The sequence below is a fragment of the Caretta caretta genome, chromosome 8, assembly GCF_965140235.1.
Source record: "Caretta caretta isolate rCarCar2 chromosome 8, rCarCar1.hap1, whole genome shotgun sequence".
Classification (NCBI taxonomy): domain Eukaryota; kingdom Metazoa; phylum Chordata; order Testudines; family Cheloniidae; genus Caretta; species Caretta caretta.
In genome coordinates this window covers 102,470,106-102,487,916 of record NC_134213.1, presented here as the reverse complement: position 1 = coordinate 102,487,916, position 17,811 = coordinate 102,470,106, and positions in this window count along the sequence as shown.

Here is a 17,811-nt window from a genome sequence, read left to right as displayed (position 1 = left end):
TATTTGTTTTTTTTTTAACCCGTAGTCTAGGTTTTCAGAAATAGGCCCAGTGCTAGACACTTTGGCAACTTGCACCACTGCTGTGCGGTGTGGGGCTGATACCTTTAAAAGGACAGCCTCCCCCCGGAACTATCCCAGCTGGTGGGGAAGTGGTAAGTGTTTTATAAATATATAAAAACAAATTACTCCCATATTTTGTGAAAAAAAATCTGATTTTTTTACAAAAAAAATCTTAAAACATCAAAAGTATTGTTTTCCTTTTTCTCTGCTGTTTGCCTGTCTCCCACCCCCTGCCCTGTCTGAAAAAGGGCAGGGGAGGGAAAGGGAGAAAAAATTGTTCCCATAAAAAAATAATTTGGGGGGGGAAAAGAGAGAAAATTTTTTTCACATAAATTTTCATTAAAAACGGGGTGGGGGGGGGAATAAAAAAGTTCGGAATGAAAAAAATTGACCAGTTCTGTAATCAGCACTGGTATAGTGGCTATTGAACCCTGCTGCTTATAGCTCGGTAGGGGTGCAGGGGGAACACCCATAAGGGGGCAGAGCACCACAAAGCTGTCCCAGCTGGACAGTTAGGCAGGCGTCATCCTTAAAAAATAAGATGCCTTAGGTGGTTGATTATCATGTGGACCAGATCCTGATGTCAACAGCGTTGATGTAACTCCAGGGTAAATCCACTGCAGTCAGTGGAGTCACACGGGCAGAAGTGAGAGCAGAGCCAGGCCCACTGACACATTCCTGATTTGCCTTTAAAGTAACCTGTGGTTCCTGGCTTCTGGGTGGGTCTGAAGTGTTTTGACCAATAGCAAGACTGCAGGAGCCAGGTGTCCCCAAGGAGATAAAATGCAGAACAGCTGATCTTCGCAGGTCATATGACTCTCAGAATGTTTAGAAGTGCAGGGAATGTTAGTACTGGAAAACGATTTTGATCAAATGAGCAGTAGGGTTGGCCGTAATTAATACACTGGCTTAAAAGACTATCATGCCTTTCAGCTTTCTAGTGGAGTCTTATACTTGATTTCTGCATCCCTGGTAGTAGAAAATTATACATAAATGCCATTCATCTTGCACAAAAATGGAGATGGTTTCAGGAAAGGATTCCTTGTATCTTGATTTTAATGACGATTTTAATTATCTGAGCAACAATCTGTTTAAAAAGTAAAGAAAGAAACAGTTTATAACCTATCATTATCCCTAATGAAGATAAGCAATCAGACTGCAAGGGGCTATGATTCATGTTAAGGATGAATGTGTTATTTATTCTCTTCCAGATTGTTGCCGGGATATAGTAATATGAGGACATTAAAAAAGAAAAAAAGAAAGGAAAAAAAGGTGATTTATCTAAAAGCACAGTAATGCCAGATGTACTGTACCACAGTTTGTGTCTTAAACTACTACTTTAGGAGTTACTAAAATTAGAGAACTTTTATTTTTCATTTACCAATGCTGTATTTCATTGAACAGAAGCTTTCTGTTAAACCAAACCAGATGATGTTTTAAACTAATACTAATTGATTCCATTCCGAAAGTTCCTATTGGTAGCAAGCAAAACAGCTCCCTGACCCAGCCGGTAAATGTAGATTTTAGGAGTGTCAATGTATTTTAACTTCTCCTTTGCATTTGCAGTAACCGCACATTCACACGTTGGCCCCGATCATCCCTTGCTACAGAAAAACAGGGGAGGAAGGATGGTCTAGTGGAAGGGACCCTGGGCTATGGCTGGTTTCAGTGCCTCACCCATCCAGAGCCTGCCTGCCTGGGAGCTTAGGCAAGTCACTCAGCCTACCCTCCTCAGTTCCCATCTGTGAAATGAAGATGACAACTTCCCTCCCTCCCAGGGATGGTGTGAAGGTAAAATCCATTAATGACCCGAGGTGCTCTGTTACTATAGTGGTGAGGGTCATATAAATAGGTGTCTTGCCATCCTGTCAAGGGGATAGGTTAGCCCCTCCCATGTGAAAAGGCTGCAAGGACTGTCCCCCAAAACTGAACAGCTCCCCCGGGCTTCATCGTAACAGGACTCGTTGGTTGGGCCTACCTTCCAGAAAAAACCTGTAATCAACATGAGGTCAGTGGATAATTACCTTGGAACTTCGGGGCAAGGCCTAAAATTCATGGAGCCAGCCATGCTTTAAAAGAACCAAACAACAAAACCCCAGTGCATATTGGGACTAGGGTAACCAGATACGAAGTGTGAAAAATCAGGACACTTTTTTAAATCCAGGGGTGGGGAGAGGTGTAGTTGCATATATAAGATAAAGCCCCTAGTATCGGGATGGTCCCAACAATATTGGGATAGCTGGTCGCCCTAATTGGGACTTTTGCTTAAGCTTTGTTTTGAAAACTGGGAACCTTTCTTAGTTTGCTTTGAATTTACTCAGGGCTCCCTTGTCTTCATGGTAAGATAGGTTGGGTTAGAAGAGCTACTGGCAAACTCTGAAATGCCTGCGGCATATGGTAATATTCCATGGGTTGTCAATGCAATGCACAGGTACCCACTTTCTTCTTTCCAGATGGGTGTTCCAGCCCCGCTCCACCACTTCTTCCCGCCCCACTTTGCCCCTCCTCCCAGCACCTCCTGCCCACCGCTGAACAGCTGATCAGTGGGTGGCTGGTGGGTCCTGAGCATCCCTGGAGTCGGTGCCTATGATGTAACTAGAATAACTCCAACTCCTGTCTTTGCTTTTGTCACTCATTAGGGGCTGTCTGTATTTGTCATGATGGGAAGTTAGCATCATCAGGATTAAAGATGGAAAAGACCTAAACTTTGGGTCATTTTATTCATCCTTCTTTCTGTGCAGGATTGTCCCCACTGTATATTATTTAGTGCTAAATCCAGTCCAGTTTTGGCTGTTTTTGAAAGGGGAAATGACTTATTCCAAGACAGAATGGCTTTTCTCAGTGGCTAAACACTTCAGGACACTAGAGAAAGCAGAGCATTCTTTGTGTGAGTGGGATGAACATTTCTCATTTCAGATCATGCATCATTCACAATGATCCTTCAAATGTTACAGCAGGGATCGGCAACCTTTGGCACACAGCCTGTCAGGGAAATGTGCTGGCAGGCCGGGCTGGTTTGTTTACTACAGCGTCTGCAGGTTCGGCCAATCACAGCTCCCACTGGCCGCACTTCGCTGTTCCAGGCCAATGGGGGCTGCGGTAAGTGGCAGCCAGCACATCCCTCAGTCCGCACCGCTTCTTGCATACATACATTTTTGTATGTAATTCCTCCTCTAGGGAATCACATACAAAAAATGACATTGAATGAATGTTTTTCAGATTGCCAAGTCAAGCACTCAAAACTAACTCAAAAAGTTAGTACAACCTTAGCTCTGCTCCTTTGTGCATATGAGATGGTCTTTATATCCATCCTTCTGAAAGGTTATGAAAATGCAACATGGACATTTACTCCCTCTGGGAATCCCATTGATTTAAAAAGATCAGGACCATCTGCCCTTCTCCAGCCTTCTACAGCTATTCGCCTCCAATGGCCACGCAGAGCCCCATTGACCTCAGTGGAACCATCTGCACGTTCAGGGCCTCAGTTTGTTGTTAGCCTATTCAGTTTTGCATAGGTATTGAATAGTGCTGAGGTAACCCCTCCACCTCCATATCCTAGTCTCACTGCCACTGCCTGCTGCACGCACACTGTCTATTAGCCCCCTAGGCTGGTCCTCAGGGAATTTGTGAAACCAAACGGCCCTATTTTTCCAAACCAAAAGTGATGGTGAATCTTGACGGAAGTGACCCTAAATCCTTGAGCAGATCTCTCAGATCCCCCACGAGCTCCTTGTAATGAGCAGTCATACGGCTTTAGACAAGGAAGAAGGCTTGCTCAGCACTCATGATGAAGTTGGTCCAATCCTCCAGCTCTCCTGGGAGACCTCAGAACACAGGCTTACATGCCATATCGTTGCAATACTGAACTGGAGTGCTGTTTGAAACTTGCAAGATACAAAACCATGAAAACAGGAGCAACCATGGGCCTTTACGTGTCCATATTTGTTATGGAACTAATGAACTTCAACATGGTGCTGCTACATAGCAAATAAGTTCTGAGAAACAGCTACTAAACATGCTCGGTTGCTATTTTTCAAACAAATATCTGAATTGCATCAAGACCTTTATATTTCAGTGGACAAGTTCACTTTAAGAACAAAATTGCCTTTAACACTTTCAAAATTGTCATGCATAATCCAAAGGTTGGTGGACAGGAAAGGCTGCATCCGATGAAGTGAGCTGTAGCTCACGAAAGCTCATGCTCAAATAAATTGGTTAGTCTCTAAGGGGCCACAAGTCCTCCTTTACTTTTTGCGAAGACAGACTAACACGGCTGTTACTCTGAAACCTATGTATTTACAGACTGACATAGTTGAAGAGTGGAATAAAACTCAATTGACCACTTATGACAGAGATGAAACAGACATGAGACAAGAAGATCTTTCCAAATTGTCTTTCCAAATAAGCCTGTAAAAATGTTTTCCATTCAAAAAGAGACGAAATAACATTTATTTCCTTCATGTCTACCCATCCTCTCCTCTTCCGCACACATATCTGTGCCACAACCTCAAGCCATGCTTGGTTGACTTTTATATTTGAGAGTAAAGGTTTCAATTATAAAATGTTCCGCAAACGAAGAAGAAGAAAAAAAAATCTAGGCCATTAAATAAGGCAGGTTTGAAGAACAGACATGAAAACTTAGCAGGGAAAGTGTCTGTTTATGCACATCATGTGTCTTTCATGATTTCGTTTAACATAGAAGCATTGGGGGAAAGGAGAGCTGTTGCCCTTTACAACCTAAATTTGATTCATTCTTAACAATGGATTGTGGCAAACCAGAAGGAAGGATTTGTTTTCTTTGTCTGACCCGCACAGTAAACACAAAGCCAGAAAGCATTTCCGTTTCCTATTTCTTCATTCCTTTCCTCCCATTTGCTTGGTTATGAGATATTACAGCAGTGGTGAGCAGTGCCACTAGAGTTAAAGGGCTTGTTGGCTTTCTTCCTTCCATCCATCCTGTCCCCGGGGGGAGAATTGTGTGTGCAGTCTACTGTTTGTTTTGATAGGATTTCTTATATGTCATGCAATCATAGAAGATTAGGGTTGGAAGAGACCTCAGATCTAGTGCAACCCCCTGCTCAAAGCAGGACCAACACCAACTAAATCATCCCAGCCAGGGCTTTGTCAAACTGGGCCTTAAAAACCTCTAAGGATGGAGATTCCACCACCTCCCTCGGTAACCCATTCCAGGGCTTCGCCACCTTCCTAGTGAAATAGTTTTTCCTAATATGCAACTTAAACCTCTTCCACTGTAACTTGAGACCATTGCTCCTTGTTCTGTCATCTGCCACCACTGAGAACAGCCGAGCTCCATCCTCTTTGGAACCCCCCTTCAGGTAGTTGAAGGGTGCTATCAAATCCCCCCTCACTCTTCTCTTCTGCAATCTAAACAAGCCCAGTTCCCTCAGCCTCTCCTCATAAATCATGTGCTCCAGCCCCCAATCATTTTTGTTGCCCTCCGCTGGACTCTCTCTAATTTGTCCACATCCTTTCTGCAGTGGGGACCCCAAACTGGATGCAGTACTCCAGATGTGGCCTCACCAGCGGTGAATAGAGGGGAATAATCACTTCCCTCGGTCTGCTGGCAATGCCCCTGCTTATACACCCCAAAATGCCATTGGCCTTCTTAGCAACAAGGGCACACTGTTCACTCATATCCAGCTTCTCGTCCACTGTAATCCCCAGGTCCTTTTCTGCAGAATTGCTGCTTAGCCAGTTGGTCCCCAGCCTGTAGCAGGGCATGGGATTCTTCTGTCCTAAGTGCAGGACTCTGCACTTGTCTTTGTTGAACGTCATCAGATTTATTTTGGCCCAATCCTCCAATTTGTCTAGGTCACTCTGGACCCTATCCCTACCCTCCAGAGTATCTACCACTCCTCCCAGTTTAGTGTCATCCAGGAACTTGCTGAGGGTGCAATCCATCCCGTCCTCCAGATCATTAATGAAGATGTTGAACAAAACCAGCATCAGGACTGACGCCTGGGGCACTCCGCTTGATACTGGCTGCCAACTAGACATGGAGCCGTTGATCACTGCCCGTTGAGCCCGACAGTCTAGGCAACCTTCTGTCCACCTTGTAGTCCATTCATTGAATCCATATTTCTTTAACTTGCTGGCAAAAATACTGTGAGAGACTGTGTCCCTCCTGCTCTGGGTTTATCTGAGAGAAGGCAGGTTGAAGTAGTACAGATGGCATTTGAAATGGAGTGTGGGGAGGTTTGGGATGATCTTTAGTTCCTGTGGGAGTTTGTTCCTCAGTCCGGAGGAACCCCCAAGAAAGCTCTGTCTTCTGCTTTACCCATTCGATTGTGACAGAGAAGCAGAGCTGTCAGCTGTGATCCTCATCCCAGATTTTTAGGTGATGCTTTAGGTCTTTTGGGCCCAGACCATTGCATGCCTTGAGGATAAGGACTGAGATCTTGAACTTGATATGCTATGGGCAGCTAGTGTACAGAGTGGAGGACAGAGATAGGACTCCATCTGAAAAGTAAGGCTGTCAATTAATCACAGTTAATGCATGCAATTAATGCAAAACAAATTAACTAGATTAAAAAAAATAGTTGCGATTAATCACAGTTTTAATTGCACTGTTCAACAATAACAGAATACCAATTTAAATTTATTATAAATGGTTTTGGATGTTTTTCTACATTTTCAAATATATTGATTTCAATTACAACGCAGAATACAAAGTGTACAGTGCTTACTTTATATGATTATTTTTATTGCAAATATTTGCTCTGTAAAAAAAGATAAACAAAAGAAATAGTATTTTTCAATTCACCGCAGACAAGTCCACTTAGTCCTACTTTTTATTCAGTCAATTGCTAAGACAAACAAGTTGGTTTACATTTATGGGAGATAATACTACCTGAAAGTCAGAACAGGCATTCGCATGGCACTGTTGTATCTGGCATTACAAGGTATTTACTTGCCAGATAGGCTAAACATTTGTATGCCCCTTCATGCTTTGACTTGTAGTCCCTAAAAATGTGCATTGTTTTGTTTTTGAGTGCAGTTACGTAAAAAAAAATATCTGCATTTGTAAGTTGCACTTTCATGATAAAGAGATTGCCCTACAGTATGTGTATGAAGGTGAATTGAAAACTACTATTTCACAATGTACCCTCAAGGTCTGGGCAAGGGTGAACCTACTCAGACTTCACATTGAACTTGAGCATTATTGGCTTTGTGTATCACTTTGGAGAGAACCTGAAAAAAGCTACTGAGAGGGAGAGAAGAAATCCTCTCTGTATACATCTATGGGCTATATCAGAATGTCGGTTCCCTAAGCCTCCACCTCCACAAATTTCTCCCATGCACGGTGGTTCATCTCAAGGATTTTAAACTGTCACAGTCGGGGAAAAAAATGTGGTGGGTGCTCCTTTCTCGTGACAGTATAGTTTCTGCATTCCTTTTGATCTGAATAATAGCTAGGTATTATTATTTATTTATTTGTATTGTATTCTGGTGCTTGGCACTTTACCAACATATACCAAGATGTCTCTGCCCCAGAAAGCTAACAAACCAAGGCTTGGTCTACATGCAATTTTTGTAGCAGTGTAACTATGCCAGTTATGGACGTGGTATAATTAAACAGGTACAACCTCTACTGTAGATGCAGTTATTTTGGTGCCTTTTACTGGTATAACTTATTTCCTTTCCATTATAAGAATATACTGGTGTAAGGTGCAGTTACACTGATATAATTGCATCCACGTATTGGAGGAAAAAAGAAAAGGAGTACTTGTGGCACCTTAGAGACTAACCAATCTATTTGAGCATATTATTTGGGGGAGTAGTATCACTTTAACTATACTGATGCAGGGATATAGCTTTTGTGTATAGATAGACTTGGAAGGATTTGATTTTTACTGGCAAATGTTGATAAACACTGATTTTGCCATAGACAATACAAACAGACAAAAAATATTTCCATCGATGATCATCAAAATTTACAGACAAGCAAAATAAGAGGAATGCTCTTGAGAGCTTCTTAGAATTTGATTGAAAGATATTTATTTGGTATATTTTGACATGTGATGTTGACAACTTGTGTTTCAACGGTTATAAAGCTTTAAGTTTTTGAATCTCCGCCTCTATTGTCATTAAGTAATTACTGACTGACCATGCCATCATTTTTCGTAACTGTGAAAATTGAAATGAATAAAAATAGAAAACAACACTTAAAGCTCATATTGTTATGCCACTGTGAACATTTCAATCAATAAAATAAAAAGTGAACATTAATGTCCGTCCATATTATTTAAAAAATTGAATTCTGCCAAGCCTAGGTATAGACACTGCCTTAGTGTAAGAGGAGATAACAGGTGCACATGGCAATCATATGGGAAAGCACAAGGTAATTTATTATGATCAGTACAATAAGCAGTGGGCCCAGCACACCAGCTACCTGAACCATATTTTGATTTTGAAGACAATGAACCCAAAAGAAAGCAGACATTCCACTCGTAGATCATTTCCATTTCTTCATCATCTCTCTTAGGTCTTCATCTTGTGCCCAATCAAGTCAATGGGACCAGGATTGGGCCCATCTATAGTAAATAGGTTTGTCCAGGAACCTCCAAAATGCTTCTAAACAGCCTTGATCTTTGGAAGGCTTTGGACATGAAGTCGGGTCTCAGCTCCATGGCACAGATATGTATCTAAAACATTTCTTCTGTAGACTGTTTGGAACAGAGAGTTTCATTTTAAGATCATAAAAATCAGGGTAATTTAATAGGGCCCTTGGTTGGGTAACTGCTAAAAAAGGAAAAGCAGACAATCCATGCAGGGTGTGTGTGCTTTTTCTTTGCTAGTGTTAAATATTGTTTTGATTATTCACTGTATAAACATTAAATAATGTAATTTTGAATCCAGGTCCCAGTAGGGATTTAAATGTCATTGGTAAAGGATTAAGATATTAGTCTAATAATGTAGTATCAAAAATCTGCAAATTCCTTCTGTGTTACTTAAGTGTTTTCTGATCAAACCCATTGAAGTGGGGTTTTTTAAATGGCTGTTTTATGCAGTAATAAAACACTGGAGGAATATAGCAAAGTATTTCTGTTTGTAAAGTGGGCAAGGCAGAGACTGTGGGTTTAATCCAATGTACTTTGACGTCAAGGGAAGTCAATGGGCCCTGAATTTTCATTTCCATTTAGAAAGAACCTAGCACACTATGAGTACTATAACAATCTCTCTCTCTCTCTCTCTTTCTTTCTGTGATGCTTGTAGTCCTTTGGCACATACAATATATTTACATCTACTGTGTCTTCAGATGAGAAGCCTGTATAAAATACAAACAATAAATAACATCTATGGATTTTCAAAGAAGATAAAGAGCACTCCAACTTACTTCTTTTATACTACATTAAGATAGAAGTGTATTTGGTATGTTTAACATGGGATGCATATATAGCTATGCATAGGAGGTAAATATAGCTATAGAGGGCCCGCATTTCAGAGATGCCAAGCACCCACAACGCTCATTGCTTGCAAATACGAGTTTTGATTGCCCAGAACTTCTGGAAACCAGGTGTCTGAACTTGGGCAACCAAAAATCAGCAGGGATCGATTTAGCGGGTCTAGTGAGGACCCAATAAATTGATGGCAGAGCGCTCTCCAGTCAACCCCAGTACTCCAGCTCCCCGAGAAGAATAAAGGAAGTCAACCAGATAGTGTCTCCTGTCGATACAATGCAGTGAAGACACCATGGTAAGTCAACCTAAGCTACGTCAGCTCCAGCTACGTTATTCACATAGCTGGAATAGCTTAACTTACGTCGACTTACCCCTGAAGTGAAGACAAGCCTGGAGGCACCTAGAATGAACACCTAGAATGTCCTGATTTCTTCTACGTTCCTTTCATTAGGATCAACAAAAGTTACCCTTGTGGTTTGCTAATAAAGCTACGTCTACACTGTAAGACGTACAGTGTAGACATACCCGAGCTAACTTTGATCTAGATGCTCAAAAAACAAGAGCCGTGAAGGTGCGGCAGCATGGGCTAGCCATTCGAGTGCATACCTAGGGTCCTAAAAAACAAGAGCAAAGATTTCTTTTTAGAAAAGGCCGGAGACAAGAGTAGGTCAGTTCCTTCCTTCTTAAATAATCTCTTCATGATCTGAACAAGATAAAATCAGACTCCCACTGCAGTCAGAGGCAAATAACGGTACACACATGTAGCCCACTGATGTCAAAGGGGCTCTTTGTGGATGAAAGGATTAGCCTGCATTTTGTTGCAGGATCAGGGCCACAGTTTGCTGGGCATTACTGGGCATGTGTAGACCAGTATGTCCTTAGATAAGAGGCTCCATCATCATGATATGGAGAATCATAATAGAAAAAGGGTCTAGATAATGGCAGCACTATAGACACATTAAGAAAAGTATAATGGTGACATATTAAGAAGACCTTGAGAGAAAGAGTGCAAAGAATTTTAAGCGATGACTCTTAATAAGATAATTCAGGAGTGGATGTCAATTGTTTACTTCCATTTGCAGAACTACTTACTCATGAATGGAATGCATAAAGGTCCCTTTTTGTTAAAAATTGCCCCAGTCCTATTGGTTTAAGTAGAAATTCAAGGCTTAAAATGCAGTGTGTGTTTGTTTAAGTTGGGTCAATGGTGCATCTAATTCAGCGAGTTCACCCAAGACTAAATGTGTTCTCTGATTCTCTAGACAATAGGGTGTTTTATTTGTGATAACTAGTCACTGTCCATTATATTATGCTGTAATGGTTTAAGAGGGTACCTACTAGCTGGGTCAGTTCCAAGCACTGCATTTCAGAAAATGAAGCAGGAACTCAAGTTGATGAAATTTGCAAATAAATCTCTCGGGAATCCTAGCCATTAAAAATTAGCACAGAATTAGATATCGTTGTAAACAGAGCTGAGGGGAGTCTCCACAGCTATTGTCTCAAAAGTCCTTGGCATAAAAAAAAAGTCACATTTTCTGTAGATGAGGGAAAAAACAGAGTTGCCAGAAAACACTTGAGTTCACCTAATTGGAAAATAGAATTCAGGTATTCATTGTGATTCCTGTTAAAAACTGACAAAAAATGTCAGTTTTTAATGTTGTTTTGGAACTGAGCCAAAATATGCACTTCTTGTGACCATGCTGTTACTATGGTAATAAGCAAAAAATACCCATGCTTGAAAGCCGCTTGCCATAAATATGTATGAATTGTTTTTATGATCATAAAACCCTGGCAGAAACCAATTTGCAGTGTCTAAGTGATCTCATTGAGGGCAATCATTGTTAGAGGGAACCAAAAATATAGTAGGCCTCTATTTTCATATTAAAATGCCATGCCTTGGTTTAACATTTCCAAGTGGTTATTTTAGTCCTTTTTTAAAAACACAAAAGCCTGTTGAAGATAGGCTAACTCTGTTGACCAGTATATTATTGAACTTGTTTATCTCAGGGAATTGGGACTACCTGATCTCAATAGGTTTTTTGTTGGGAGTTTTTTTTGTTTGTTGGGTTTTTTTCTTTTTACTAGTTGCTTGAAATGTTTCACAATTAAAGCAGAAGAGGCTTGTTCTGTAGTTCTCACCTTTTGTGGTCACAGCCCTGAATAGCCTTGAAACAGAGGGACACTTTCCCCAGTTGAAGTCTGGTGTAATTTCCCCTTGAATGGGCTCTCATGATAAGAACAAGGGTTACTGGTTGGGATGGTATGCAATAAAGCTTGTGATTGCGTGGTCCTTGGCCACCACAAAACAACCCCCAATGCTCTGCTTTATGATAGCACAATTGGTCAGCACAATGGGTTGGGGAGAAAGCTAGAGAAACAGAGAGAAGGGTGGAGATATTAAGGTGGAGATATTAGTCAAGTGTTTGTCCCTCTTGGTGCATTTCAAGTGCTGAAATGTACAAGTGGCTGAGAACAGGGTCCCCAAACATTACACTGAAAAGCAGTGAATGAGTAAAAAGGGATGCTCGTAATGGATCAATCTTGCCTATAGAATGCACCTTTGTGGGCAAATGTATAAGATAATATATAGCAGCTGTGTTATAAGCCAGCAAAGGGAAATGAATTTACAAAGCACAGTCTCTCAATAGATTTCCTTGTGGGAACACCAGAAGTTTAAGTGCTAAAGGAGAGCTTACCACTGACTAACACCCATGCTTAATAATAATTGTTTTGTATACAGTGGAACCTGGCAGTTGGGTCCTTATTCACTCCCCCTAAATGGGAGCTTTGCCTGAGTGAGGACTGAATAAAAACTGAACAAGGCTTTTGGATTAGTGGATTTAGGTAAAGCAAACTCTGTTTGTAAATCCAGATTCTGAGACTTGCTAAGCACTTGCAATTTCGTGGATTTACAAGGAGGGTGCAAATGCGCAGTACTAGCGAGGTGATTGAGACATTTTCAGTGGACCTTTTTTTGATAAAAAAAATGGCATTTCCACAAAAGGGAAATGTTTGCAAAACAATGATTTTTTGTATTATCCCTTCCCCCCCCCATGTTTTCATCAACCCTCTCCCACAAATTTTGGTTTGGGATTTTTTTAGTTTTTCAATTACCATCCCTCCCACCAATTTTTTTTAAAAAATCCCATTTCTAACTGTCTATTCAGTACTGCTTGAGAAGTGGCGCCAGAATCCCTCAGGAATAGCCCCATCGTAAAGTACAATGGACGTCTCCAATTGTTTCATTGCAAAGCCATGTGCAAATTTCCATTGCAGTTCTAGTGAAGTTCCTCTGTGGTGGAAAAAGAAATGACTCTGTTACAAGAGGTCTCTACTGAGGCGAGATGTTACCCTTTGCTTCGGTGTCCTATATAGAGTCATAAAAATCATTGTCATATACGAAGAAAAACGAAAAGTGAAAGCAAATAATTGAGATCATGACTTAACTTTGTAGCCATTAGCAAAAAGGGCTTTTAACCAAAATATGCTATTTTGCTCTTTGCCCTCAAACAATTTTAGTGGAGATTCCTCCTGCAGATGTCTACTGAAGGTTATCTTCAATTTGACAAGCAGACACATTAAAAGGTTTGTCCCTGGTCAATCTCAAACACAAGGCCTTGTGGATATGAACAGATATTTTGAAATTGATACCTTGTGTGATCAGCTACCAATAAAACTGTCTCAAAGCTGTTCAAAGATCAGTCTATTTATCGATCCCTCGCCCCATCCCTTCCTCCCTCAGCACTGTCCTATCTGTGCTCCTCACACGTATTTAAAAATAGAAAGAAGAATCTGCCTCTTTTCCTCTCTCCTCTTTCCCAGTTTTCAGGAGAAATACCTTGATTGGTTTATAAGTTTTGGGTTTGGGGGGGGTGCGTGTGTGTGCAGGCATGATTGCAGGACAGCTAAAGTGGAGAAACAAGTTTTGCATTTAGTTCTGCAAGCACAGAGGCAAGTGGTCCCCCTTAGCTCTTGCGGGAGTGTAGGTCCAACTCCCATCCTAGTTCTGTCTCTTGCACTCATTAGCATCCCCACGTAGGTTGACTGTTTCCTTGTTCTGTCTGATCTTAGTTATTGTGAGAGGTCATGGTTGTGGAAGGAGAATATCTCAGGGAGATGAGATCAGTCCTGATGAGAGCTTTATCAGTAGGTTAATAGAGAGCTTGAACTGGCCTCTATCCCATAGGAAGCCAGTGCAGAGAGCACAGTATCAGGTGGATACATTCACATTGCCTGTGTTGTTAAGGTTAATTCAGCAACAGTTTCCTATGTCTGCTAGAGTCTTAGGAATACAGATAATAAAGGGCTAAATCTGCTCCCTCATCCACTGCCATAGCAGGCCCTGCCTACAGTGGTACTGAAATGTTTCCATTGTGCAGCGGGGAAGCAGGATTTACAGAGCCCCTGGGAGGAGCCAAAACTTTTTATTCCACACTGAACCTATCTCCATAGGAGACCTCTCCATGTCTTTGTACAAGGGGGGCATGAAGGGTGAACTGGGTAAGGAGAGATGGGCTAATGGATTGGCCACTGTGCTGAAGCTAAATATGGGAGAGAGTATCTTCCAAGATTCCATTGCTGCAGAGAATATCTAATTAATGGAGTGGGTCGAAATTTGGAATATGCTAACAAGGGGACACATTCTCTCCTTGATGCATGCGTGAAATTTCTGGGAGACTTGCATGTGGAATAAGGGGAGGTCATAATATTCTAATTTTTGTTTCCCCTGTGGGAGTCAAGAGCCAGAGGACTTCACAATGATTTTTCTAAACTAGATGGTTGAAGACCTGCTCATATAAAAGGAAACCTAATATGAATCTTCACCCAGAATTCAAACTCAATCTCTTTGTGGTTCAAAAATATTTCATTAGCCTTTTTTTCCCCATTTTGCATGGTTCTCAATGTCCAGATTCAAGATGGAAACACCAAAGCATCCTGGGAGAGGCTGATTTTGCAGGCAATCAGGCTAGAAGAAGGAAACCCTGTATATCGTGAAAAAGAGTAAGAGGAGAGGGATTTTCTTGGGAGATCTCCAACCACGTTCTGAAGTTCCAAGAGATTCAGACATTGCATTTCCGAGAAGATTCAGCTAAGAGAACTAGGTATGGGCTAGTTAGCTGAGCATGTGCAAGTGAGGGGGACTGAGATGAAATCCTGAAGTAGGTATGGTGAATACTGGTGTCATGAGTTCTAGTCCCAGCTCTGAAACACACGTCCATTGTATCTTTATTCAAACCACTTATTATCTCTGGGCCTGAGCCATAGAAGCAAATGGAAAGTTGACTTCAAAGGGGCTTGAGTAATGTACTCTGTGTCTTGTAAAGTGAGAACAAATTGCACCTATCTATGTACCTCACGGAGATGTTGTCAGGATTAATTGCTATCTGGTCTGTGTTCTGAAAATTAACAACACTAAGAATGCTATTTTCCAAACCATCTGAGGTTGATCAAAACCCCTGAGTCAGTGTTCCTTTTTAATAGGAGAGGTTTCCCCTCTTTCCTTGAATTATGAAGGACTTTGGGCCAGTTTCTGAAACTGTTACTCACCCTGGGTAGCTCTTACGCACATGAGAAATCAGTGGAACTACTCAATGCAGTATTTGCTGCTCAAAATGAATGAAGATTGCCCTTCAGTAATCTTTACCAGAGGTGGGGCAGAATTGCAAAAATCTGATTCAGATTTCAAACTTTCCGAAGTTGGAGGCTGTCTAGATCTGGAGTTTGAATTTAGGCCTGTCTCAGATAATTGCCTGCTCACCTTCCTGTTCTTTATCTTTGTGGTGATGTATCAGGCTAATGTGGCCCTAATTCTGAAATGTAGTGAACATGGGCTTATCCATGTACCACAGAGATACCCCATTGACTTCAAGGGGGCACCATGCCGGTTCATGGGACTGCCCATGGACAGGATTTGTTGCAGGATCAAGGCCCCTCATTAATAAATGCTGCAAAATAATTATACCCTGCACAGAAATATTTCAAATTAATGCAAATAAAAAGTCCCTCAAAAGTCTGATTGAGCCACGTGTCCAAAGATATTAGGACAAGAAAAGAAAGAAAGAACTTGACCTCCGTTGACTGAATGCAGAAGCACCGGTAGAGAATATCCAATTGAGTGGAAGATTTTGTGGATGATATAAAATAAGAGCAGGGGAAGAAAACACAGGGCAACCCAAATAAAAACGTCCGTTTGGGAGAGCAGAACACTGCTAGCCAGACCACACCGCTGGCCAGACATCATTGAAAATAGATTATTCAAACAAATATGAATTTAAGTTGCTAGCATGGAATATCTGGTTGAACAGTTAAAAACACTGTGTGAACATGCAAGTGGATGATTAATAACAAATGTGCTTACATAGAACAGAACGTGAAGGGAAGGAACATTGTAAGAGATACTGTTATGGAGTTAGATGTGCTTAAGTCTGCTCGGTGCCTCCGGCTTCGGAGCCAACCCAACGTTCGTGCAGGCTGTGTGGTCGCACGCAGTTCTTCTGAGCCGTGGCCTATCCTTAGTGCGGGGGCTGGGAGCACCGTCAAAGGGAAAGAGTCTGTCTGCCTATCTTATCTCAGGCCCATCACCCTGGTATCTGAGATCCCATGGCAAAAGTGGGAGGGACACAAGCCTCATTATGGAATGGGGACTGGCATTGGGAAAACCACCAGTCTCTCCAGGCAGTTCTTGGCTTTTGGATTTTGAGCGTGGATTTATGGTCCCATCCAGCACACCCCTTGCTGCAGTTAAGGTATGGGGGCTGATTAACAATGAGGCTAAGGCCCTTTTCCACCTCTCGGTAAGCATAAAGGGGCTTTAAAGTGGACAGAAACAGCCGTTTGAGGATATCCCTGCACAGGGGGCTCATGAGGTGCTGTAGAGCTGGTGTAAAGATTTTGCACTCGCTCTGCTCCCAGCACCAGCACGGGGACAACATCAGGGCGTGGCCAGGGTGCACGACACTATGCCAATTCTCTGTTCTCCGGGGCCGCGGGAAGCAATGCATTAGGCAGAGCAGCAGGCTGCTCTAACTTACGCTGAAGGCTCCCGGGATATGCAGAGCACAAAGGCCACCTTTGCACCTCCACTCTGTCCCAAGGACAGGAATGGAGGCTCAAACCTCATAGAGGAGATTCCCAGCAGTCCAGCAACATCATGCTGTTCACCCAGCCTCTCAAACTGAAGCCTTTCCACCTCCTCTAGATCTGATGTGTCCCATGTATATTAAGCCGATTGTGCTTTGAAATTGAACTTTGCCACAGAGAGAGAGATTCATGGCAGTGAGTCTAAAGAAAGCAAATTATCACCCAATTTGCTGGATTTTGTGTGTGTGCATGCAACGAAAACTCTGTTTCCAGAGACAGGGCCCTGTTCAAAGTGAAATTTCCTCATCGCGGGCTCTCGGTGAGAAAAGAGCACTCTTGGTAAAGACAAAGATTCTTTAAAGGGGAACGTCCTCTGGTTTCAAATAGAATAGCCTCCTGGAGTGGTTAAATTCTTGCAATTTTTCTCTACTTCCCGCAACAACAGATATGAACAACTTCACAGGTGGCTCTCAGGACAGGGAGCTGATGGAATACATGTCATTTTTTCCACATGATGTTTTCTCTGCAGCGTCTAAAAACATGTCCATTTATTTAGGAAACCTGAAAAGAAACCAGCACTGCATTTAAAGTGCTTTATTCATTTGGTCTAGCAATTAGATCAAAGGGCTGAGCGTCAATAGCCTTGGTTGGGTCAAAATGTTCCAACGTGAATGCTTCAAATTAGTCAACTAATGCCATATTTAGCTATCTAAGTTAATGGTCTGATATTCAGAAGTGTTTAACACCCACAGCTTCCATTAAGGTCATTTTACACTGCTCTGAGATTGTCAGATGACACGTGCTCCATAAATACCAATTATTATTGGCTTCATTTTTTAGTTCTGGATAATATTGTGCTTTTCCTGTAAAGAATCAAAGGATCATTTTTCTTCTTCTAGTTCCAACTATAAATGCCCCCACATTTTGGCTTTAGACTGCCGCAATAGCAAAGACCATAGATTTTGTGTTATATATAATAATAATTAAGAACTAATAATGCTTTGCACATCTATCGATCTCTTGTGGGCCAGTTATTATAGTTCCTTGGTGGAAAGTACAGTATTGCAATAATCAGAGTAATTATTCAAAATTGAAGCTGCTTTTATCATTCTCTTTTTGGGCTGCTTCACATTGTTGTATTTTTCTTTTCGGTCGCACTTTCCATCTTATTATTTCTAAGCACTTTACAAGCATTGATAAAAAGAACCTCAAAACCAACCTTGGTAAAAAGGGGAGTAATATCGCCCCC